The sequence below is a fragment of the Callithrix jacchus genome, chromosome 19 (genome assembly GCF_049354715.1).
Source record: "Callithrix jacchus isolate 240 chromosome 19, calJac240_pri, whole genome shotgun sequence".
NCBI classification, from domain to species: domain Eukaryota; kingdom Metazoa; phylum Chordata; class Mammalia; order Primates; family Cebidae; genus Callithrix; species Callithrix jacchus.
In genome coordinates this window covers 50,500,410-50,525,993 of record NC_133520.1, presented here as the reverse complement: position 1 = coordinate 50,525,993, position 25,584 = coordinate 50,500,410, and the positions used below count along the sequence as shown (strand labels likewise).

Genomic DNA, 25,584 nt, shown 5'->3' with positions numbered 1-25,584 from the left:
CCTCACCTTGAAAAGGTAGAGACTCAGAGACAGAGGGAATTCCCAGAAGTAAACCAGTAGCTTTCCCATCAGGTCAGTCTGCTCTCCCCTGCTCCGCCCATGGCCAGTGATCATTGCCTTAAGTCACTTGCAACATTAAGGTAGTGTCCTTGAATCTGGCTAGGGCTTGCCTTGGGTTCAGTCCCACTTCAGAGGTTCGGTTTGAAGTGCTCGAGTATTGAAAGCTTCGCAGTTTATTCCAATCATGATTTAAGTTCCCTTCAATTCTGCAAATATTTGGATTTGGGGCCAGGCCAAAATATATATATCGAAGTCACAAAGGCTAATGGTTTCAATGGACTTGCAATGCAATGAAGGAAACATGCTCATTAAAATGACAATACCTGATAATACTTCGTTAATTTATTCAACAACTGTTCTGCTGCTACACAGGTGGTCCCTGTTCTCGCAAAGCTCACGCTCTAGCTAGGAGGTGGTCATAACTGAAGTCAACAAAGGAAGACAGAGAACAATGACTAAATGCGATGGGCTGAATGTCTGTGTCCTCCCAACATTCATATGTTGAAGTCCTCACCCCCAAAGTGATGTACATTAATCTGTTTTCAAGCTGCTGGTAGAGACACACTTGAGACTGGGTAACTCACAAAAAAAAAAAAAAAAAGGTTTAATGAACTCAGTTCCACATAGCTGGAGGCTTCATAATCATGGTGGAAGGTAAAAGGCACTTCTCACATGGCGGCAGACAAGAGAAGAGAACTTGTGCAAGGAAACTCTCCTTTTATAAAATCATCAGATCTCATCAGACTTACTCACTATCATAAGAACAGCACTGGAAAGACCCACTCCCGTGATTCAATTACCTCCCACCGGGTTCCTCCCATGACACATGGGAATTGTGGGAGCTATAATTCAAGATGAGATTTGGGTGGGGACACAGCCAACCCATATGGTCATGGTATTAGAAGGTGGGGCTTTAAGAGGTGATTAAGTCATGAGGGTGGAGGCTTTATGAATGGGATTAGTGCCCTTACAAAAGGGACTCAGAGAACTTCTATCATGTGACAATGAAGTGAGAAGGCACCATCTATGAACCAGGCAGTGGGTTTTCACCAGATGTCGAATCAGCCAGTGCCTTGACCTTGGACTTCCCAGCCTGCAGAACAGTGAGAAATACATTACTGTGGTTTATAAGCTGCCCCCTCTATGTGTTTTGTTATAGTAGCCTAGACGGACTAAGACCAGCCTTGTTATAACGAGACAATGGTGGGAACCTCTTTTATTTATTTCTTTATTTATTTATTTTGATACGGAGTTTCGCTCTTGTTACCCAGGCTGGAGTGCAATGGCGCGATCTCGGCTCACCACAACCTCCACCTCCTGGGTTCAGGCAATTCTCCTGCCTCAGCCTCCCGAGTAGCTGGGATTACAGGCACACGCCATCATGCCCAGCTAATTTTTTTTTGTATTTTTAGTAGAGACGGGGTTTCACCATGTTGACTGGGATGGTCTCGATCTCTTGACCTCATGATCCACCCGCCTTGGCCTCCCAAAGTGCTGGGATTACAGGTGTGAGCCGCCGTGCCTGGCCGGGAACCTCTTTTAGAGAGGAAAGTGTGGAAGGCCTGTCTGAGGAGGTGACATTTAAGCAGAGACCTGGAATATACACAGTGACAATTCCAGGGAAAGAGAGGAGGGAATCATTTGTGCAAAGGACCTGAGGCAAGAAGAAAGAACTGAGGCAGTTCCGGAAAGTGCCAGGAGGCCGATGGCACTAGAAGGAAGAGGCGGGTGGTGAGAGTGAGGTCAGAGATGGGCCGGTGGGCAGGCGTGTGGCCACTGAAGAATGTGGACTCATTCTAAAGTCCTTGGGATGTGAACTGGTGACATGCCCGGAGCTATGATGGCCCTGGCCCCATGTGGAGAATGGGCTGAAGGGACACAGAGGTAGCAGCGGAACCAGTGGGTTTTGCCTCAGGGAAGTTCATATTCAAGGGGGCATTCATCTCAGTCTGAAGGGTGCCTGGGAGTTTGCTGGGTGAAGAGACCTCTTTCAAGCAGAGAGTACAAAATAAGCCACAGTAAGGACGCTTGGACCTGCAGAGAAGTAGACGGAAGATGAGTGGTGACTAAGAGGAAGAGCAGTCAAAGATAAGGCGGAAAAGCAAGCCGGCTGGTGTCAGGAGCAGGTCTGGGGACTGCCCTGTGGGCAATTGAGGTACACAGAGCTGTTCCTGGATAGTGCCTCTCATGGTGCCCCTGACTCCACCGGGCTGACTACTGTGCCCAGGGCTGCTGGTTAGGGTGCAAAAGCACTTTAGGGTGAAGTTCTCATCAGGCAAAAGGCAAAACAGACTGGGCTAAAGTGAGTGCCTTTCGCCACGTGAGCCCTGAAGTGTCCCAGTGCCAGCACGGTTGCTAGGAGACACTCACGCAAGCAGGGGCCCAGGAGGGGGTGCAGGAGGCACCAGCCGCAGGCCTCCCTCAGGCTCCAGTGCTTCCTTCCCCGCAAAGCCTCTCTGCCAGCCTCAGGCATCCAGGGCCTCCTCTGAGCGACTGTTGCATAAGGGTCCAGGAGGACTCAGTTCTGCTCTTATTACCAGCCACCTGCATACAGATCCTGCTAGTCACCACTACCTTCAGGTATTGAGATCAGGCTGGGCCTACACGGGGACACGGAGTCTGCTCTGCCCAGACCCACCCTGGCCACCTACTGGCCTAGGATGATTTGTGCGATGGTGACAGTCAGCCCCAGGGAGTCTTGTCCAGGGCCAGGGGAAATGCAGGGCTCCACAGGTCCCACTCCAGGACAGGCCTGTGCTGAGGGTCCGGGGAGAGGTGGAAGCAACTGCTTTCTAGAAGGCATAAGCGGCACAGCCCAGTGTGACCCATGGAGCTGGGATGAGGAACAGCCTCCCATGTGTAAGCCAGACATAGCACCGCTCCAGGCCAGTGCCTCAAGGAAGGATGGCCATTGGGCCCCTCCGAGAGGCAGGTTTGAGGAGCCCTGGGAGGGTCCCCTCTCTTCACATACAATAGCAGTCATTGGGATACAAGAGCAGTGGGGGAGGTTTCACGAACAAGCAGCATCAACAAGGGGCTGCAGGAGACAGGTGTGTGAACACGTGTGAACCACCTGCTGGAATCTCCCAGAATTATATGGGAGGGGCAGTGGGGGAGGGGAGGACTCTGCGGGATGCCACAGGTCCTAGTCCGTCAATGGGAGCAGGGGTGCTGCAGCTATTACCATAACTGTGAGACCTTGGAGGGGCTAAATAAAATGTACCCTTCTGGAGTTCAGGGACCCCTTGTCTTGCACCTATGGCAATGTCACCTCCAAGATGTCCCAGAATCACTTCAATTCCAATATCATATGCCTGAGTGTTTCTATGTGTACATTCATTTGTTATACATCATTTTTCACTCATTTGATTAAAAATTGTTTACTATGCCTCCTGTTTCATTAATTTTTCTAACTTCTATAGCACAGTGTCTTGCACAGAAAAGTCATTGAATACATACCTGCTAAGTGATTGATTAATGAAATCACAGAAATACCTTTCAGATGAATCATAAAAGACTTGTTTTTTAAAAGCAACCTGGCACGTTGCATTTGGTTGCACCTAGCAGCCTCAGCTCAGCTGTGGAGTGAGTGAGAGAGCCGTGTTTGACAAGGGTGAGATGCCATCACGTAGCTCGAAATCCAGTCCACACAGAGCCAGTCTTTGGAGTAGGCCCCCAAAGCCAAGCCATAGCACATCCAAGACACTGAGCACACACCAAGCACAGGCCCAGTTTCGTCTGCTTCCAAGGCTGACTGAAGACTGACTCTTAATGAATCAGGGTCACGGTGAGAGTCTAGGAAAGAATGAAGTCGAGATAATCCATTTTTACACTCAATGTCATCATTTTAGCCCTTTGGCTGGATCTGGTTTAATCAACAGTTAAGAATTTGGTTAACTACTAATGAATAATTTATATGTTTCTGTAAGAAATGTATGAGAGAAATAGAGATTGAAAGAGTGACTACGGAAGGTTAAAAACAATAAACTTCCTGATAAGGCTTAAAAATCTTCCCTGAGATCCCAGTCCAATTAATAGCATCTCCATCCACTCAGTTACTGAACTGGAATCTGTGAGGCATCCTGGACCATCCTCCTCCTCCTTCATCCCTCAATCTAGTTGTTCATCAAATTCTATGATTTTCACACATATTTACCTAATCTCTCTCCTCCTCTCTGTAAGACTGAGGAATGGCGGTACCTGCTTCATAGGGGTGAGGAGTGAAATGCCTTAATAAAGTGTCAAGTACTATGAACAGCCCGTCCAATAATTGTTAGCAAATATTCTTTTTCTTTTTTTTGAGACGGAGTCTCGCTCTGTCTCCTAGACTGGAGTGCAGTGGTATGATCTCGGCTCACTGCAACCTCCACCTCCTGGGTACAAGGAATTCTTGTGCCTCAGCCTCCGGAGTAGCTGGGACTACAGGCGTGCACCATCATGCCTGCCTAATTTTTATATTTTTACTAGAGACAAGGTTTCACCATGTTGGCCAGGCTGGTCTGAAACTCCTGACCTCAGGTGATCTGCCCGCCTCAGCCTCTCAAAGTGCTGGGATTATAAGTGTGAGCCACCACACCCAGGTGTCAGTGAATATTATTAGGAAAGGCCTATGGCCACTTCTGAACTCTTCTAACTCCAGAAAAAATAAATAAACGTCTCAGCTCTGAATAACCCAGGCTTTCAAATGAGCCGCCAGGTTCCAATGAGAAAGAAAAATCTAGAGAAACTTGTCTGTTTGCTGTTGCTTGTTTGTTTGTTTGATCTGGGTGGGAATACGGACGGATTTGTTCCAGAGGACCAGGGATTTGCAAACTCCAAAAGGAACAAAGGCCTGTGTCTTAGCGCTCTCAGGACTCCAGAGCGGCAATGACTGGATTCCAAGGGAGTCTGAGTCCTCAAAACCCCTTGGTCCTGGGGTTCTACAGGAAGGTTTTCAGAAGGAGGAAAGACGGCCATGAAGACATTTCTTAGACTTCCTTCCCCAGCCAGGAGACAGCCAGTCTACACTGTCCTTGCAGTTTTTCTTAAGTTCCAAGCTAGACAATGAACTGAGAAAGACATGTTTTTTTAAAGACAGGGTCTTGCTCTGTCACCCAGGCTGGAGTCCAGTGGTGCAGTCACAGCCCACAGCAGCTGCAAACTCCTGAGCTACAGGGATGCTCTCACCTCAGCTCCCAAGTAGTCAAGACTATGGACATGAACCACCACGCCTGGATAGTTTTTATTTTTAATTTTTTAGAAGCGATGTCTTGCTATGTTGCCCAGGCTGGTCATGAACTCTTGGCCTTAAGTGGCCCTCCCGCCCTGGCCTAACCTTAAAGCTCTGGGATGACAGGTGTGAGCCACCACACATGGCCTGAGAGAGACTCTAATCTATTAGGAGCTCAAAACAGTCATGATTTATGTTAGAAAGATAAGAAAAGCTGGGCCGGGCATGGTGGTGCACGCCTGTAATCCCAGCACTTTGGGAGGCCAAGGCAGGCAGATCACAAAGTCAAGAGATCGACACCAACCTGGCCAACATAGTAATACCGAGTCTCTACTAAAAATACAAAAATTAGCTGGGTATGGTGGCACGCACCTGTAGTCCCAGCTACTCGGGAGGCTGAGACAGGAGAATTGCTTGAACCCAGGAGACTGAGGTTGCAGTGAGTTGTGATGGTGCCACTGCACTCCAGCCTGGTGCCTGGCGACAGAGCGTGACTCTGTCTCAAAAAAAAAAAAAAAAGGCAAGAAAAGCTAAACATTTCTTAACCTCTGATGTTGTAAACAGACAGTACCTGAACCTTGATGTTTGTGATCAAAATTATAATCCACTGAAAACTCATTAAATATTGAGTCATTTGTTAGTCTACATGCTTTTATGCTTCAATTCTTCTTAAAGTATGACTACTACTACTATAGGATGGTCTGAAAGAAGTTTGTGTTTCTTATTAAATATAGATGCGCATCCTTGAACCAGGTGAGAACTTCCTGGGTAAAGTAATTAACATGGTGCAGAATTCCCTCCATGGCAGGGCTCCTGCTGTCTCCAGCCTCATCTCCAAGCACCCCCTGCTTCCTTGAGAAGGCAATGCTTACATGTCCAACAATTCCTTCCTTCCACTCATATTTGTTGTGTATCTGATGGTGTCCAGCTCAGGTCTCAGCTCCTGGAAAGGGACAAGGAAGCCCCAGGCCCTGCTTTTTTGGCGCTTACCTTCTAGTCCCCTGACAAATCATGCTGCATCACACCTGCACATCGTCCTTTCTGCGGAAATGTCCAGCCTCCTCATCTGTCTGCCAAAGACCCACGCGTAATGCAGACAATTCAGGTTTCACCCTCTGCAGTGAACTTTGCAGCTCTCCTGGATAAGTGGGCTCCCTGTACTGGTTCCTTGCAGGTGCCTCTCTCATGTTACTCCCCAGCCGACGGGCAATGGTCCTTGATCTGTCGACACACCTGGTTAAAGTGTAGGTATCACCTACACAGAGTAAGGCTCATTAGTGTTATGGAAACCGGCTCATATCTTGGCACAGAACTCTCTTCCCCCAGCAATTGATCCAGCAATTCTCAATCCAGGCTGCACACTAAAATCATCTGGGGAGCTTTTTAAACAGCACCACTGCCAGGTTTCCTCCCCAGAGAATCCAGTTTAATGGGTCTCGGGTGGGGCCTGAGCATAGGTATTATTTACAGGTTCCCTAAGTGCTTCTACTGGACAGCAAGAGTTGAGAAAAACTCACACAGAGGTACAAAAATAAAGGCCAGCTGATGCAGTCCTTCAGGAAGCTCCTGCACATCGCACCGGCCTATTGAGGGCATGAACTAGGTCATGGGGACAAGGCAGTCTCTCACAGGCATCTCCCTGCTGGAAGCGGTGTGAAGCGCTGCCTCACAGCGTCACTCTGGGGCCTGCCTTTTGCCTGGGTCTAGCTTAGCAAGGGCACTGGCAAAAAGGACTTGGGGGTTAACAGACTGGTTCATTCCAAGGGTCAAGGGTTGGTGGCTGACAGCAGTGAGTGAGTCCATGTTAGCCTTCTTGCTGGAAGGAGGGCCAGTAAAGTTATCCTCATGTTTGCCATCTGAATGAACACGTCTAGAATCTTCCAAGATGTGCCAACCCTTGATCCTTGGAATTAACAGTCTCCTGACTCCCAACGCTCTTCTTGCCATTGCCCTCTCTCAGCTAGACTTGGGCAAAAGACAGGCCCCAAAGCCATGCTTCAAGGCGGTGCAAGATGCTCCGCTCAGAGAAGAGCAACCTAGAACCCCGTTTCAGAATTCCCTCAGTGAAACGTGTGGAGGAAGGGCCTGATTCGTGTCATGAGGGGCAACACCGCCACTACCACCATTCTGCTTTTTATCCCCCAGCCCCCGCAAGGGTACAGTGTGGCTACAGGGGGTGTCTCTGCTGTGATTCATCCCTTTATGGGGAATGAGTCAGGTCCTCTGAAGAAAGGTGTAAAAAGAAGAAAGAGTGTATTGTCAATACTTGAAAGTCTCAGCCGGCATCATCTGATCTAGGAAAGGTGTGATGGGGTAGGATAATCAATCACTGCTTAATTTCCACTGGTTTCTGCAGGGTGCAGACGAGGAAATTAGATACTGGGCCTTCCCAGCAGATCAAGAAACCCAAGTCAGATGCAGCAAAATCAGCCTCTGTGGCCAGGGGACAGAGTCATGTGGTATCTTAAAAGAAACAGAGCAAAAAGGTTTCCGAGACCATGCTCTGAAATCTCCACTCTTTAGCATAGACTCCAAACTACTAAAGAAAAACCACAAGTAAGTTTTCCGTTTTTCCCCCTAGTATGTTCTTCCTACCTCAAAAAAAGAAAGAAATTGAAAATCCATGAAGTATTTGCTATTTTTAGAAATTTTAACTTCTCTGTTATCTAACCTACATATTTCTGAGCACTTTCAGTCCGTTTTAATTTTGTGTACTATTTAACGGTAAATCGTGGTATATACCCTCAACATAATACTTTATCTCCTTGACGTCCAGTTATGCGGTCAGCCTTCACTTCTTCAGACTAAACAATATAACTTCAATTTGCATATGTTCTCCAGGTTATTGCAAAAGAAACCTGTTTCAGTGCATTTGAAGTATAGAACAGTGATCATTTTAAATCACACTCAATTGCCCAGCTTTCCACTTGAATAAAATTCAGGTACCATTTAGTTCACAAAGATAATTTGACTTCAAGATTTACAGCTGTGTGTCTCATCTAAGGCAATCTTCCTCACCCTCTCCCCAGCCCTATTTCTTTCTTATCGGCCCTCAAACCCACAAGGCCTCGTTCAAAAATGATGAATCAAGAAGAAAATATAATGGAAATAGCTGCTGTATTAGAAAAATGCACTGGGAATCTTTGAAAACCAGGGAGAATATATTAATATTCTGCATTTCTTTTATCATACTGAAAAAAGAAAAAGGCAGGCTATGCCTTAGAGCAAGGCTGCAACGCTGTGTGCCATGTAGGAAATGTATCTGCAAGGGCGTCTGGCCTAAATGCTCATCATTAACCAAAGCAGGAGCAGCCCTCCTGGGAGATCCAGCCAGGTGGGGCCACCGAAACATAACGGAAATTGCCCGGCACACACTATGCGCATCTTCATTATGCTGCTCAATACCGTGCATGACCGCATAGAACAGCCCTCTTGTATGACACTAAGGTTTTGTGGGTGACCTGCCACCTGTTCGTTTTCCACTTCCTTTGTTCTTCTATGGTGAGGTCTTTGACCTGAGTTGAGGGTAGGACAGATTTTGGTGGGAAGATGATGATCTGGGTTTAAAGGGGCCCTGGGATACCCATGTGCAGATGTCCGGTAGGTTAATGGGAATATGCACCCAATGCTCTGGAAAGAGGTCCTTACTGGAGATGGAACTCTAGGGTCCTTCACATTGGCACAGCCGTTGGAATCACGGCTGAGTCAGAGTTATTGAGGAGCACACACCTCTGAAGGAGGAAGAACAAGGAGCCTTGGGAGCACCAATCATTGCTGAATACACGAGCTCTGTGAAAGGAAGGCAAGTAGAAGGCTGTCGTGCCATGGAAATTAAGGCAAGAGAGTTTCCACGGGGAGGAGGGGTCATGCGAACTGAATACAGGAAGTCCCAAAATCCTTTGGACTGTAGGCAGTGGATGGTACTATATAGGAGGTCTAAATCTGCGCGATAGTAAGTTACAATGAAACAGTTACAGGTAAGGGAGAAGCTAGCTAGATTTCACTGGACTGAAAAGGAGTAAGTGGTGACAGCAAGATGGGTACATGGAACAGAGAGTCGGGAAGGCGGTGTGGACACCTAGCTCTTCTGTGTACAGATTGTACACCTTCAGTCATCCGACAGGCATGTGAGCACTTCAGTGTGACAGTCTGTTCAGCACTGGGCTGTAACGATAAACAAGACAAAGTCCATGTACTCAAAGAGCTTTCCGTCTGTGATCCCAGAGAGACATCTGGGCAGAGACGTCAAAATACAGAACAATAAATTCTGGACAGGGCAGTATTTAGTACAAGTCGTGATCTGGAGGACAAAGACAGTCCTTGCTCTCACGGAGCTCGGAGCTCACCATCGAGGGATGCCCACAGACAGCTGTAATAGAGCAAAAGGGATAAATCTTTAACAGAGGGTGTTTTACTGGGGACACCCAGAAAAAAATGAAATAAATTCTAACTGCAGAGTCAGGAAGTTCTCCATGAAAAGGTGACGTTTGATTCAAAACTTGAACAATGTGCTATCAAGGTGCATGGGTTGGCAGAGACTCACTTCACGCAAAGGATATAGTGTTTTAAGAGTTTAAGGGAAACAAAAGTCTTTGTTTTTGTTTTTGGTTTTTTTTTGAAACAGAGTCTCACTCACTCTGTCGCCAGGCTAGAGTGCAATGGTGCAATCTTGGCTCACTGCAACCTCTGCCTCCCAGGTTCAAGCGATTCACCTGCCTCAGCCTCCCAAGTAACTGGGATTACAGGTGTTTGCCACCACGCCCAGCTAATTTTTGTATTTTTAGTAGAGATGGGGTTTCACCGTGCTGGCCAGACTGGTCTCAATCTCTTGACCTCGTGATCTGCCCTCCTCGGCCTCCCAAAGTGCTGGGATTACAGGCATGAGCCACCGCGCCCAGCCAAGAAAAAGTTTTAAAAAGAAACTTCTGGAGACGCTGTCTTGATGCAAGGGGTAAACTTAAAGTGCAAATCTGGAACACATCGTCAGACTTCTTAGGAGAGTTACTTGGGTCAGGGCCTCTGAAATCACCCAGACCCCAGTTCCCTAAGTGCTCTGGTCTAGAGCGGGGCTCCATGCTATGGAGACAGTACCAACCTTTCATCTTCCCGAGGCACGTCCCCCAGCTCCGTGATAGAGCCATACAGCAAGCCCACCCTTTGTTACTATGTGTGTACACATGTCAGTGCTCTCCACAAGTCTGTCTGTATTTCTGCCTCTCCTCCAGTGCTTCTCAGGCAACGACATTACCCTGGCCTCAAGGGGGAAAAAAAAAAAAAAAGAAAGAAAAGAAAACACCAGACCTCGTTGTTTGGAGATTACTGAGTCAACCCAACCTACAATGTGCTCATGCTTAAGTGCCCATCTGTGGTTCCACCAGGAAGGCCACATATTCTCTCTCCTAAAAACACCTCACGTCTCCATATAAGTATTTGTTTGTGAAAATGCAGCACTGTATTGAAATTACTGTATAAAGATAGGGCCTTGGGACAAAATCTAGGAATGTGAGGTTTAAACACAGTTGGATACATTTTTAAAATCACATTGCAACTTTTAATTAAGGTGAGGGAGCTTAATTTAAACAAATAAATGATGAGTGTTGACTACCAGAGTCTAAACAAGGCTGTTGTTTTAAAATGCAATCAACATGCTCCCCGTTTTCAGACATGATCCTGGTCTGAATTTCTCGCCATGTCCTCTCTATGCAACGAGGCAGGCAGGCGCGGTAAGCTGTGGTCGTGTGTCTGTTTCACAGCCCCTTGTTTGGCAACAGCCGGGGTAGCACACGCGGCCATCAAGCCAGGCTCTAGGTTGGCCCCAAACATCACACTGGCCTGGACATGATGGAATATTTTCAGGCACACAGAAACTTGGCCTTTATTCTTCAGGGTTGTAAATCTGGCACCTCTCAGGATCCGTAAATAAGCTTTTTTTAAAGCCCAAACAGACCATAAGGAAATCCTGCATGCTGAAACAAAAGCTATGAAAGCTAAGTCAGGACCCGCTGCCATTGTGTCGCTTGCCAGGATGTGAGCTGCTGCCTTGGGAGAAAGATAACATGAAAGAGGCCATAATTGCAGGGCTGACACTACAAGTCCCTGAAAACAGGATAAAAAGTAGCAAGAAGTGTTCCCTGTGCTTTCAGCTGGGCCAGGCTGGGGAAAAAAATCAAAAGAGCAACTCTCTCCTGAACTAGTTCAAGAAATGGAAACACCCGGCCGGGGGTGGGGGGAAAATGAGAAAGAATACCAAGACCAAGTTAACGTTTTCAGGAAAAATATGGGGGCGAGAGAGAGAAAAAAAAAAAGGTGGAATGATTTAATGCCAGGCAAAGGAACTAAGGGGAAGAAGGTGTTTTTATAAACATGTTTGCTCGTGTGTGTGTGTGTGCGCGCGCGCCGGGAGAAGAGTGTGGAAAAAGAGAAACTAGGTCCATTAATGAAGGAGAAGGGTGTTGCAAGGGAAATGACTAAATTAGCTGAGCTTTTAAACTGCTTTTTAAAAAATTAGCTTAAATGAGAAAAATAAAGATAAGAGGTAAGAATAATTGCGAGGATGTAGTCGATAAACTATTGATGAGGCAGGGTTGAGTATTTCGAGAAACTGAAGATACGCAAGTGAGTTGCTCAGTGGAGTGAGCGGAACTAGCTGAGGGATGGAAGGCCACAGCGGGATTCTTTCTCAGTAAGCACCCAGTCTACAGGGAGTACGGAGGACACACGTCCCCACATTGTATTGCACCTTATACTAATATTGTGCACGAGAAATGCATTCTCTGTTCTCACATTCATACATCTGTGTGAGTCTGGTCTTGACCGCCACTATCAGTAGGAATGTGACAGGACTGACCAAAACAAGAGACGTTCAAAACTCTTTTTAGGATGAAACAGAAACACATTCACTTCTCCCAATAAAAAAGAAGGAATTTGAAGCATTGAGTAATCAAAGGAATTGCTGAAGATGAAACACCAAGTCAGTGGCTAAGTTCTGACCCATTTTTAAGAATTCAGACATATTCCCCCAAAAAGAAAGACTGTACTTAATGCAGGCTTCCAGATAGGGAGTCCCACTAACGCTAGGAACTGTTTCAGAAGTAGACCCCGCCTGCATTCATAATGTGACTGCCACTGTGGTTAATTTTCCCCATTTGCCTACTCCAAGTTACACTCAGCCAACAGCACAGCTTAAAATCTAAACACCAAACTATTCTTTCTACCTTACCCCAAGCAAATATCAGAAGGCCTCCAGCTAGCCTTTGTGAATTGCAGAATGAACCAGTGTCTGCCCCTTTACCTTTCCAGAGCTGTGGAGTCTCCGTCTATGTCCAGGAGATGCACGAAATGTTTTACTGGTTTCCGAAAAGAAGCCATATTAAGGGAGAAACAGACCTTCAGCAAGTGATAACCAAATGCAAGTTTTGAGAATTTGGTGGAAGAGGTTAATGAACACCCCTATACATTTTTTTTTTTTTTTTTTTTTGAGACAGAGTCTCACTCTGTAGCCCAGGCTGGAGTACAGTGGCATGATCTTGGCTCACTGCAACCTTTGCCTTCTGGGTTCAAGCGGTTCTCCTGCCTCAGCCTCCTGAGTAGCTGGAATTACAGGTGCGGGCCACCCTGCCTGTTAATTTTTGTAGTTTTAGTAGAGACAGGGTTTCACCATGTTGGTCAGTCTGGTCTCGAACTCCTGACCTCTTGATCCATCTGTCTCTCATTCCCAAAGCGCTGGGATTATAGGTGTGAGCCACTGCGCCCAGCCCCCTGTTTAACTGTCTCTTGCTGAATTACCCAGTCCTGAGCTAACACCTCGCTGAATCACCCAGTCCTGATGCAGCCTTATGCTGTGTCCTGGATTGGTCTCTGGTGTCCTTTCAGCTTCTGCCCCTGCAAAGGCAGTGCATCCAAGGTCTCCTGCTAACATCTGTCACTCATCTGAGCCACCTGATCTGAAGCGTTGTCAGGGTCAGTATTTCTGTCCTGCCTGCTCTGTTTTGCTAATGGATCAATGGCAGTCAGTGAAGAACAAACTGTACCAGAGAAGAATGTCCTCGTCTTCTCTGCTGACTCAGCTTGAGACAGGAAGACGGGGGGCATCTGGCATTTGGGGAAGCCCTTGATTGTCCCTTATGAAATAACTGAAAATGGATTTGTGTTGCCCTGGTACTAAGAAGGTCACTCAGGTTGGATGTGAAAAGTGGAGGCACTGTGTCCACAAAATAAAGTGATAAGCAGCGAGCCATTTCTCAGAGCTAATGTGCCCGAGTGTGTACCACCGACATCCATTTTATATCTCTCTACAGATTGGCGTGTTTTTTTTTATGACAACCATTCCCATAGCAACCAGGTGTCCAGGCACTAAATAGATCTTAAGGATATGAAATCTCAGCCTGGTGAGGGAAGCCCACTCTGACCGTGGTTTCCTTGGAGTCGTTTCACGTTGAGGGCTGGTGTGCAGGTCAGGTGGCCTGGGGCCTCTTCCTGAGGGCCCACTTAGACATGAGGGACTGCCCTGGTGAGAGAGGAGCCTTTTCTCTCTCATTTTTACTAATAATCCAGAAGAAAGGGTAGGAAGCAGGTAAATTAAATTTGAATGAAACTAAATGGGAAGATGGAGTGTCCCATCCCACACCAGTGGGATGGAAGAAACAATGTGGACAGCCACGGAAGAAATGACCACATGAGACTCGCCGTGGAAAGCCCAGAACTGGAACCTCTGGGGGCCAGTATTCCAAAGCAGGAAGTTAGAAGAGATTTACCAAGCAGAATTATTTGAGGAGATTGGGGAGAGGGAGATGATGATTAAGCTGGAAAAAAGGGACATTACCGAGTGCACAGAGCTGAGGGCTGTGCGGGGAAGGGGCAGCGTAGCTCTAGCTGGGCTAAAGCTTAGGTCCTGGTCAGGGAAATGAGGTGCTCCCGTGGATCAGCCAGGTGAGACCAGAGAGTGCACTCGGGAGAATATTGAGGGCATGGAGAGCCACAGGACGGAGTGAGGGACAGCCCATACAAAGCATCCTCTTCAAGTAGCTCATGCTCGCCCAGAGGCAGCTACCTGGCGTCAGGCTCTCCCTAAGGTCAGCCTTGCTAATGCCAAGCCCCTGCCTTCCACAGTTACGCTTTTCTGGGGCTCTGGTGATGGTCCTCCTCACCTCAACAGGGACGGACAATGGCTCCTTTTGCTTTGAAGTGATGCCCACCTACTTACTGCACAAGGAGGACAGGAAAAAGCCAGGAAGGGAGGCACCGCCACGCCAGCAGGGACAATGTGACGACATGGAACAAAGGAACATGCAATTGGAATCCCCGGAAGAAGTTTAAGTGACATCTAAATAGGCTGCAAATGGCCTTTTGGAGGGAACTCCCATCCCTGTGATAATCTAAACCAGAGCCGGACGAGATGGGGTGGACCGCAGCTGGGGAGGAGCATGTGGGTGTGAGGGAAGAGGGACGGATCGACCTCATGCTCCCTTCTCTCTGTAATCACGCTGTCAACCCACAACTCCGGGAGGGGAGTTTCAAATGTGTGGTTTGTCTATTGCATGAAGATATTTGGATCCCCGAAATCTAGGTGTGTCTGGAAGAAAGCTGCCCTCTCCCAAAGGAAAGCTGGGGGTTAAATCCATAACTGTCAGTGCGTCTGGCAGCAAAAGAAAAGGAAACCACATTCTCCATGAATGAAGGAAGAGCAGGAAGAAGGCAGCTTTTTCTTTTTTAAAAACGTGAATAAGATCCTCCAATACGTTTGAGATTATTGAACAAATTCTTTGAAAAGGTCCCTGGGTCACTGACCAAAAGATCGTAGATGTAGAAACCGCATTCTTCCAGCTTCCCTTCCCATCCTGACCTGAGATAGCAGCTTGGGCGTCCTGGGGGTCTTTGTTTAGTTGACCATTAACAATTCATAAAAGTGCAGATCCCTGAGCGATAGTCCAGTCCTCGGAATGTTATTAGAAAATCCTATTTCTAGTCTGTTATGAAACAGAGGTTTTGATGTGCTGCCAGGTTTATGGGGAACTCTGGAAGCAACACTTGCTGCTCTGAGAAGCTGATGCTGGTGAGTGTTACATAAAGCTCTCCTAGCAACTTAGCTTTATCACAGAATGGGAGGCTGCAGTGGAAAAAATCAGACGAGTTAATGCAAAACCTGAGCCAACTCACTATCCCCATTTGCTCTAAGGCCAGACAGCAAATCTGTGGGAGTGATTTTAACCCATGGAGGAGCGGCAGGCCCAGGGCTCTGGTTGACTGCAGATTCAGCTCAAGAATGCTCGGGCAGCTCAGAGCTGAAAGGCACCTTCAAACAGACCTCGCGGAAGGCAAAACAGCTTTTCTTGACTCTGAACCAATTGCTCATTGAAATTCACACAAACAAATCTTCCTTCTCCTTCTTTGGGTCGCTCCCAGTTTCTTCAGGCACTGTAGGAACAAAGGGGAGTAAGGTCACATCGTCTAATCCCTGCCAAGGGAAATGCATCTAACGGCACGCTGGTGTGTCTGAAGTCAATGGATAAGAATCTCATTTCTAAACTCTTGGATTCAAAAGTATGCCTCTTAGGATGGAATCCTTCTGTGGCCCTGGTTGACAGCTTTTTGGGGTTTCTAAAAAGCACGTGTCCAGTCCATTGTTTTCAATCTCCCAGGGCTGGGAGCGGGGGTGGAAGGAGCTAGAAGAGGAAACCATGCAAACATCCATTTGGAAGCTGCAAATCAAGCCTAATAGCCTCTCCTGATCTGCTCACACACGGTGCCCAACCAGTGTTGCAGAGAGGAAGAGGAAAAGATTCCCCAGTCATGAGGACAAGTGGAAGGCGAAGGGCTGGAATGGGGCGGGAGCTGGAACTCAAACTGGGAGAGGGAGGAAAGGCAGCGGGAGAGAAGATAGCTCCTTCGAGGGCAGCCCCTGCGACATGAGCCCCGGGGACCTAATGCCTCCCTCTGCCACGTCTCTGCACCCAGGCTCTGCTGCTGCTTCCTCAACCATTATCTCATTTTGGAAGGAAAAAATAGTTTTATAAAACAGGTGTCCATGTGAAGGCAGTTATGCAGTTGGTGGAGAACCTTTCCCCACATAAATCAGATTACAGCCAGTCTCGATGTCTCCTAACCCCAGTCCTTCTCACTGAAGAGGTTCAAGGTGGGTGGCAAGGCAGAGGGTGGAGGGAGAAGATAAAAGGTTCTTGGACTTCAAACAAACAAACCCTAAGACATGCCAGTTGGTTCAGTAGGTGAATTCCTACTTCTGGTAGTCCTTGAGAGTCACCAGAAATCCAGGAGAGAAATTGCACTGAGAATCCATTAATGGTGAAAAAAATAAAATTAAATGGGCAACACAAAACGACGGTGATCAGCCTGCCCAATGAGAACTGCTAGTCCAGCCAGAGTCCTTGTACCAGTAGATCACATTGTGTCCATTTAATAATAAGAAGAAGGGGACCCTCTGCGGAGGATTCACCCAAGGTGTCCTGCCCCACCCGCAGGCTCAGGCGCCCGCCTGCAGACCTCAGACGCCAGCCAGGGTCTTGTCGTGCAAAGCCATCCACAGCCAGCATGGCCGTAATGAGCCCATTTCAATTGAAATGAGATCAATACTACTCATTTTTCTCTTGCTGGCTCCCGAATGATTCATGAATCTGAAAACGAGTTCATGAATCAGAGCAGGGTGGGGAGGGGGGCTGGGCGGAGGCAAGGGAACATTTGTGCAGTCGGCAAACCTCGATTCCTTTCATGAACCCAGCCGAGAGTTGCATAACGCCGGCCTGCCTGCTAGTTTAAACCAGTCTTTTCGGAAGCAGCTTTCAGCTTGACTTATTCACCTATTTTCCTTCTGGAAAGGGAAAGAATGACACTGGGTACTGATTGTGTGTGTCTCAGGGGATTTTTTTTTGCTCTTTGTGTGTGAAGCTGTAGGTGCTTCCTGGACAAGGACATGTGTCCATGTCTGTGTGCATGCATGTGTAATGTTCTTTATGTGCACATCCTGTGTGTGTGTGTGTGTGTGTGCATGCATGTGTAATGTTCTTTATGTGCACATCCTGTGTGTGTGTGTGTGTGCATGCATGTGTAATGTTCTTTATGTGCACATCCTGTGTGTGTGTGTGTGTGTGTGTGTGCATGAGCAAGTAACGTGTGACCGGCCTCGGGCCCTTTAAACCTGAACGGGAGCCAAGTTCATTTCTCAGCGGAGTTTCATAAGGAAGCATGAGCTGGGGCAGTTGGAAACCACATCCCTGTGAGTGCTGATTACAGTCTACTAAGGAAAATGAGATTTTTATCTCACAGGAATTCAGTTATAAAAATAAAATACAGCGTCTGGCTTGATTCAGCTAAATGTACAAGCACTGGGGTGTTTTTAATTTAACAGAGAAGCTGGACAAGAAGAATGACCTAAAACATTGCATTTAAAGAAAGTCAGAGGCAAGGGGGAGGCCACAGGAAGTGAGTGGGAGTAGAGGTGTGTGTGTGTGTGTGTGTGTGTGTGTGTGTGTCTGTGTGTGTGTCTGTGTGTGTGAGAGAGAGAGAGAGAGAGAGAGAGAGAGAGAGAGAAACCGAGGAGAGGGAGGAAGGGAGGGAGGAAGGGAAGAGGGAGGTGGAGAGAGAGAAAAACCACCCTGCTGGCAAATGAATGCAGCAGGGATGATGTCATTGGAACAGTTGGAGGAGAGAGGAGAAAAACAACTCGGAGCTGTGCTAATCCTGTTTGCTGCCCTGAAGGGAATGGAAGGCGGCCAAGGCAGGGAGTTCTGGGAAACCATATAAGGATGCCAAACAAGCATTGCCGCCAACATTAGGAACTGACAGCTTTGTTCTTTGTAACTTGGCTGCCCGCCAGAGGCCTCATTTCAGCTCTGCGGCATGATTACCCTGGACAGCCGCCAGCCCCGCGCTGAGAGCTCCTTTTCTTCTCTCCGAGCTTTTTTTTTTTCCTCTTTCCCTCTGCCAAACATGCAGCAGTTACCATGGCAGTGGAAAGTAAAGTTTAAAAAAAACACAACAAAGTAGAGAGGCACGCCTTTATCCAGATGTGCCACATGAGCAGATAGAAAAGGCAGTTCACCTATTCATCGGGGCCTTTGACTGCAGAAGAAAACACTGGGGCACTGGCTGTCAAGTTCGGGAGGGAGGTGACTCCAGGATAAACAGAGCAGTGAGCAGCCCTGGCTGCAGACAGAGAGGGGCTGGCTCCCAGGCCTTGTTTTCCTTCTCCCTCTCTCCCTTCCTGAGGCATTGTGGAGTGCGTAATGTGAAACGGAAAATGTCATGATTTCCACTGGGAATGTGTCCACGGTTTTGAGAAAGCTCCAGAAACTCAGGTCCATAAAGCATTGAGGGGAGGAGGAAGGGAGGGCAGGGAAAGGGCGGTTACAGTGACCTCTGGTCACCAAGGTGAACCCAGTGAGCAGGAGCCAGCCCGTGGCCATGGCCAAAGCCTCTGCCTGCTGCTGGAGCCCGGCCAGGCCGTCGCCCTCGGGTTGCAGGCTGTGCAGGGGTCCCGGGTCCCACAGAGCCCTGGGACCCGAGGGACAGGGATGTTCCCTTTTCCCCTCCGAGGTACAGCCAGTGGTCTGGCTTTACAGGGGGACTCTGTGAAGAGTCCAGTTCCCTATTTTTAATCGGGTTCGTTTTCCACCTGCTTAGAAAGTGGAACATCTCCTGGGAGGTGACAAATCGTGATCAAAGGCAAGGCTCCGGGCAGAGTTGCAGGTTTCCGAAGCAAAGGTTACTTAGAAGTGGAGCCTGCACTGCCAGCTGCGCCCCGCTGCAAAATCTGACACTCCTCACCCTCAGGGTTCAGCCAAATTCTCGGAAAGGTCTCTTCTGATTCTAGAAGGTGCTACAGCAGGAGCTGACTCCGCCATTTCCTGGCCTCTTTAGTTGGAAGACAACAGAAAGGCGGAAGCAGGGACTGCTATCGTGAGGCCCATGGCAGCCTCCCTGTAAAACAACTTGGCACACTGTCACCTTCAGATGGACCACAGCTGGCCCTCTGAAGAGCCCTCCTTTGCCTTTCCAGAGTGTGCACAGTTGTGTCCCGTGTCCAGGGAGGGGACAGAGCCACCAGGAGGGTCAAGGTCGTGGAGGAAAACACTGGCAAATGGGAGATGAACCCAGAAGTCCCTCCTCTTCCTCCCTACTTTGATTATAGGCCTTGGCTGCCTTGCTCGGGCATTCCCAGCTCAGAGTTGGGTCTGCACTAAGTTAAACCAAACAGGACCCTATTGGGGTGGGGGCGAGCGGACTTGATTGACCTCCTCTGGGGAGGTTGCAAAGCAGACCCGTTCCCGCCCTCCCTGACTGGAATGAATGTCCAGGACTTCCCCGGGCCCCACACACCCTGGCTGACATCTGTGCTGAGGACATGGCCGAGGAGAACTGGAAGAAGGAGAGGAGGGGAGAATCGTGCACCAGTTCCCATGCAAATAGGACCCACAGGCTTAGGGTCCCCAGAGGATGGCAGAGCCAGGGGAGACTGGAAGCTGGGGGCCAGACAGGGGCACACTTTTGCCTCAGGTTGGGGAGACAGTGCAGATAGAAACTTGTGGCTTGGCAGAACTGATCTAAAGACGAACTTCAGTTTCTTAAGAAGAGGCTCCTGTTTGGAAGCAGAACCTGACGTGGCTATTGTCTCCTTTCCTTAACCTGCGACTCAAAACGAAGGGCAAGGGGATCCCTCACCTCAGACACAGGAGCAGCCTCTTAGAGTGTGCTAAAGCAGCTACCCAGAGTGAGAGAGCTGATGCCCGGGTCAGGGCCTGATGAAGCCACAGCCTTGTCCTTCATTCCCAGCTCCTGGTGACTTTCTAGAAACAATACTGAGTTCGGCGCTTGGTGCCTCTGTGACACAGCGTGTCTGAGCCTAACCCCCAGTTCCCCTTTGCTCAGCTTGTCTTTCCCAGGTACTGCCTGGAAAACCAGCCTCTGGCGGAGATGTCTGGGCCTGCCCTTCCCACCTCGACAAGGGTGGAAATCTGACTCTCTGGGCCTTGTTTTCAGAGTTCCAGTGTTCTCTCTCATAGTCTGTAAGTGGAGAAGGGCAAGCTGAAGAAGGAACAGGCTGTTTTCTCCGGGGGAAGTCGGGCAGCTCGTTTACTGCTCCCAGCTTTGCTGAGTGGTGGGTTCATCTAGCCCTGAGGACATGAATTTGGTTCCCCCAAAAGCTCCCTGAATTCGATGGAATACTTACAAGACTGTGGAAAACCCATTACCCTCCCTCACACATGAATGCTGCTCTCCTTTTAGGCTTGTCAGGCAGACTGAAGAGGCGGATCCTAAGGGACTTTTCTTTCCTGAGAAACCCAAAGAAAGCAACAGCAGATCTGTAGGGTGTGGGGGAAGGCGGCAGGGGAAATGTATTTTCAGTAACAGAGACCTAAAGCAGAAACTATTTGCAAACAGGTGACCTGCTGAAGTTCTCCTGTGATCTTTCATTTCTAGTGCTGTTTTTTCCCCTTCATTAAAAAGCCCAATTTAATTTCTTGCTTCACCTGCATGGTAAAAATAATTACAGACAGACATTAAGCCTGCACTAAAAATCAATGTACAGAGAGATCCCGCCCTTGCTGTTAGTCATCGCAGGGGCTGTTGGCCACAAATAGAAAGCATTTAAAAGACTTCTCTTTGTAGACAGATGAGTGAAACTAGTCACTAGCCTTGTCACTGGAGAGCAGCCTGTGTATGTTAGTGAAAGTCAAGGGTCAGAAAGGAAGATGCAGCTCTAAGGGATTTCATGGCGTCCAGGGCCCTGTTTCCTTATTGGTGAAATATGCAAGGGCTGATCACCATAATAGAACTAACCTCAGATGCAGAGCCTCCAAGCCACTGCTGCTGCCTTAGCGGACACAAGCATTCTTTTTATTTCCTGGAGCTCAAGCCTGAACTCACAGAGGGTATGAGAACGCTGGAAGGCATGGCTGGCCCCAGGCCCCCGCCCTCTCATCGGAACAGACATCTGACCGAAGTCTCCTGCAGACAGCTGTCCTTGGACTCCCAGGGCTGCTGGGGCTCAGGACAGGCTGTTTGCATGAAGAGGGTCTTTACAGCTCCACCCAAAGGGGTTTGGAGAGTGTGACGGTTGCTCCAGGAGATGGGAAGCTCTTGCCATATTATGATCCAAATAAGTATTTAGGAGCCTACAAAATCAGCTGGGCCCTAATCTACTCTCCAGCTGTTTCTAAGAGAAGTGATTTGAAAAACTGTCACTGAGGAAACTGGCTGTGAGGATTTTTAAGAGGCTTGGGAGTCTGGCTCGTGTTTGAATGTTTGTGATGTGACAAGCTGTATCTTGCGTCTTCCTGGTACAGGGTAGATCAGCGGGTGCACCATCAGTGCGTGTTTGGGTAGTCCTAGTCAAATGTATTCCGCCTGGACGCCTCTAGGATTAGTCAACAGGTTCACTGCTTTCATTGTTTACCATTGCAACAAAGCCTCCCACTGCAAGACAGAGAGGAAGGGCTCTGCCACCCTTGTGTGTTAGGCCATGCGGATACCTCATGACATCCCGGAAGGCCACAGGGCTGCAGTCGCCATTCACCTTAAGTTGACATGGCCAAGACCACAGAGCTAATGAGTGGCGATGTTGAGCCTAGACCCTGAGTCTCTAGAGTCCAGCTGCAGGGCCCTGGGTGTTACCAGGGCGTCTCTGAGGTGGGTCAGAGTGAACCTGCAGGGGCCACTCAAAACCCTTCAGTCCCTGCTCCTTCCAGACCCTGGCTTCTTCCCCAAAGAATCCCAGCCCAGAATCCCAGTAGAAATATCTCATGTCACCGCAAGCCAGGCACTGATTTTTAGGTTGGTTGCTGGTCCTTCTGTATGTTTCACTAAGAGAAGCAGTGTTCTTTCTTGCCACAGAGTGAGTCCTGGTGCATAAATCTGTGCTGATGTCACCCGGTGCCATCACCTGCCTGTTCATGATCATCCTGAAACAAGACCCTCACCTGCCCCCACAAGGGGGCCATGAGGTCTAGAGACCCAAATGACGGCCTCACTAAGTGAGCCTCCCTGAGGTGCCAGGTCCACTGGCTCGGTGCCAGGGCCTGTCCATTCTTCCTGCTAGCCAAAAGCTGGCTTCTCAAGCCACTGGATGAATGGAGAACTCGAAGACATTGGACAAGTCAGTTTCGTCTTTGATTGCCTCGATTTCCCCATTTTCGCAGATGGCATCTAAAGCATTTGATGATTCCACCATCAAGTGTGAGAGCTACAGGAGGTAAAATTTGAAAGTTGCTAATCACCCACGGTAATGCATGCTGAACGGACAGTGAAGAGGGCAGGTGCCGCTGGCATTCCAAAATGGGAAGCACTCAGGAACTCCACTGGAGCATGGCTGCCCTCTCCACATCTGCACTGCTGGACTGAGGACTTGGTTTACCCATCTGTTCCACACATTTGCAGAGGTATGCTCAAGCATGACTGCAGTGACTTACTGCTCATGTGTTGCCTCTGTGTGTCATGCTTTGCACCCAGTGAGCTCTCTGAGGACAGGGGCTGCATTTTAGGACATTTCCCCAGTGTCTTCATAGAACCTGGCAAGACACAGGACTTGTTGGAAGTGCCAAACATCTAGAATTCTTTTTTTTTTTTTTTTTTTGAGACAGAGTCTCGCCCTGTCACTTGGGCTGAAGTACAATGTCATGATCTCGGCTCACTGCAACCTCCGCCTCCAGGGTTCACGCGATTCTCCTGCCTCGGCCCCCCGAGTAGCTGGGATTACAGGTGCACACCACCACATCTGGCTAATTTTTAGTTGAAACGGGGTTTCACCATGTTGGCCTGACTGGTCTCAAACTCCTGACCTCATGATCTGCTGGCCTTGGCCTCCCAAAGTGCTGGGATTACAGGCATGAGCCACTGTGCCCAGCCACATCTATTCTTCATCAGCAGAATGGATGAGCCCTGAAAGGCATGTGGTCAAGCTATGCAGTCTGAACTCAGGGAAGTCCTGGCAGTGGGCTCCAGACTCCTGCTTCTCAAGAAGCAAGCTGAGCCTTACAGACGGCTGAACGTGCGGGCAGTCTCAGGGCCACACAAGACCACCTGAGCAGCTGCTCCCTGATGGCTCACTGAGGAACGGGCCCACAAGCAGACCAGAAAATGCCCCATTCAGCCATGCTGCTTAGTCAAGGCCCATCCGGAGCGTTTAATTCTGCTCACTGTGACTTTTATTGCAGTGGCACACACATTTTTATGGCACACACATTTACATCACTTTATGTCCAATAACAGTAGAGAGGTTAGTTGGGTTTTTCTGTTTTTTGTTTTTTTAAGATAATGAGAAAAGTCTCTAATATTCAGCCAAATTGTATCCTTGTGGCTGGTTTAGATTTTTGGAGAAATGATACCGTACATAATCAGAAGAAGGCAAACGTGCATATTTTCTGTATCTCATAACTGCATGAGATAACATAAAACTGCAGGGAGTATCAAGCATAAGAATAAACACAGTCTATTCAAGCCCGCATGGCGTCCCCTGCCTGCCGGGGGGGACACCCTTCAGTGGATGAGGATGAGCACACTGGCAGACACACCCTGCAGCTGCATCTGGCCAAGGCTGGGCCCCAGCTCCTGTTCCTTAACCCACAGATCACCTGAGTGTCTACGTGGTGTCGGCTGGAGTTTAGGTTAGGCAAGTGACATGGCTCCTGAGAAAGTCACAGGCTGGCTTCTGCTGCAGAGATTTGTGTCCAATTCACGCATGTTTTTTGTCTGTTAACTCTGTGAAGCCACGGCAAAGGGAAAGTGATGCTAGAGAGGTCACAATCTAGTGGGGTCAAGATAAGAGATGGAGCCAGTAGGCCTGACGCTCTGGGATCATTCTATTTGTAAATATGATGCTGGATTAAGGGGAAGAGTGCCTAGTCTCCAGGGGAAGGTTCCTGCTCAGACCCACCAGGTATACAGACGGGCAGAGCTGTGGTCTTTGTCTGCAGTAACCTCAGAGACATTTATGCCAACACCTGCGCATCAACTTGCCGCAAGCGTGTTCTGCCTGGCCCAGGACGGACCGGCTCCACCTCAGACTCCGCCTCTCCGAGGCAGCAATGGGGTTGGGAAGAGGGGAGCTCTCCATGGTGCACCAGCTCCTAGAGCGCAAGCCCAAGCTGCATTTCAGGCCTTCTTGGAGGCCACTTGTGGACAACTGTGGATTCGCTAAGTAAGGTCCAGGAACCTGGATCACATCCCGGCCAGGGAGTTGTGGCTTCTGAGATAAGGACTTTGTCCCCTGAAGGTAAACTGAAGTGTTTCTGCCTCTGCTCCCTCCAGGGGCGGCTTGTGGCACAGGCTCACCAAATTGCAGGCCCCCAGAGCACCTGCAACCTCAGGGAGCTCAGGGGCTTCCCAGCGCTGGCAGGGGAAGCTGCAGATTTGCTTCTCCTGCAGACGCACAGACCCTGGGGTGGACGGTCTAAAGCCCAGGATCTTATAATTCAAAGAAGATGGAATAGGGCAGGAACCAGAACAGGGCAGGCCCCTGTTTGGAGGAAGGAACCAATAACAACAGCAAAACTGACGATGCACATGCTTTACAGTTTCCAAAGAGCTCTTGTCTCTATTATCTCAATCAAGGAAGGGCGCATTCTCTCAACATGCTACGCTCAAAACCCAACCACCGGAAACGTAAGATAAAACAAAAGGAGCACCAGAAACAGCCTCCGGTCCACCCTCCAGGTTCGCAGATCAGACCAAGTTCTGACAACGGGTAAAGACGAAGAGAAGATCCTGCCAGATAAATTCTCTGGTACTTTCATTGAGCTCATTCTTCCACCATCAAAGGGGAATGCAGTAATACCAGCAGGAGCAGAAAAAAAAGAAAAACTAAACTAAAAAGAACAAGAGTGACTACTAAAAGCTAGCACAGTGTCTCCCTGATGCTGAGTCATGCTTTTACAGTGACCCAGGCCTGCGGCCTCGACTGATGACAAATAATGAGAATCCAACAGCCGTTCTTTCTCGAATACTCACTTGTGAATAAATGCAAGAACTGGTCTATTGGTATATGCTGTGTTTATAGCTACATGATTCATTAGATTCATTAAAACCCAACTGGTAATTAGGAAAAACACTCACAAAGTTAGAAAAAACAGCGACGTAGACAGTAAGTTTGAATTTTAAACGGAGAGGCATTCTGTGGTGCTTCCCGGGGCGGCGGAGGGTGTACATGTGTTAGTGCGTTGGGACAGGAAGTTGCTGGCATGTGGACTTGAGCCGCCAGCACACACACAGCCGTGCACCGGAGGCTGGTGGCTGCGGCCCGGTCTCTCACATGCCAGCCTTCCCACCCTGGCAGTCCCTACCTGCCATGCTCCCAAATCTTTCTGGTTCTG

General features: G+C 48.7%; 1 long non-coding RNA gene across 1 annotated transcript in view; it reads left to right on the top strand.

Annotated features, from left to right (window-relative positions):
• LOC144580339 (uncharacterized) overlaps window positions 1-25,255 on the top strand; it is a 56,533-nt gene extending 31,278 nt beyond the window's left edge. The window contains exon 2 of the long non-coding RNA XR_013529647.1: window positions 22,112-25,255. This is a non-coding gene — a long non-coding RNA (uncharacterized LOC144580339). The remainder of the gene's footprint in view (window positions 1-22,111) is intronic.
• The last annotated feature ends 329 nt before the right edge of the window (window positions 25,256-25,584 follow it).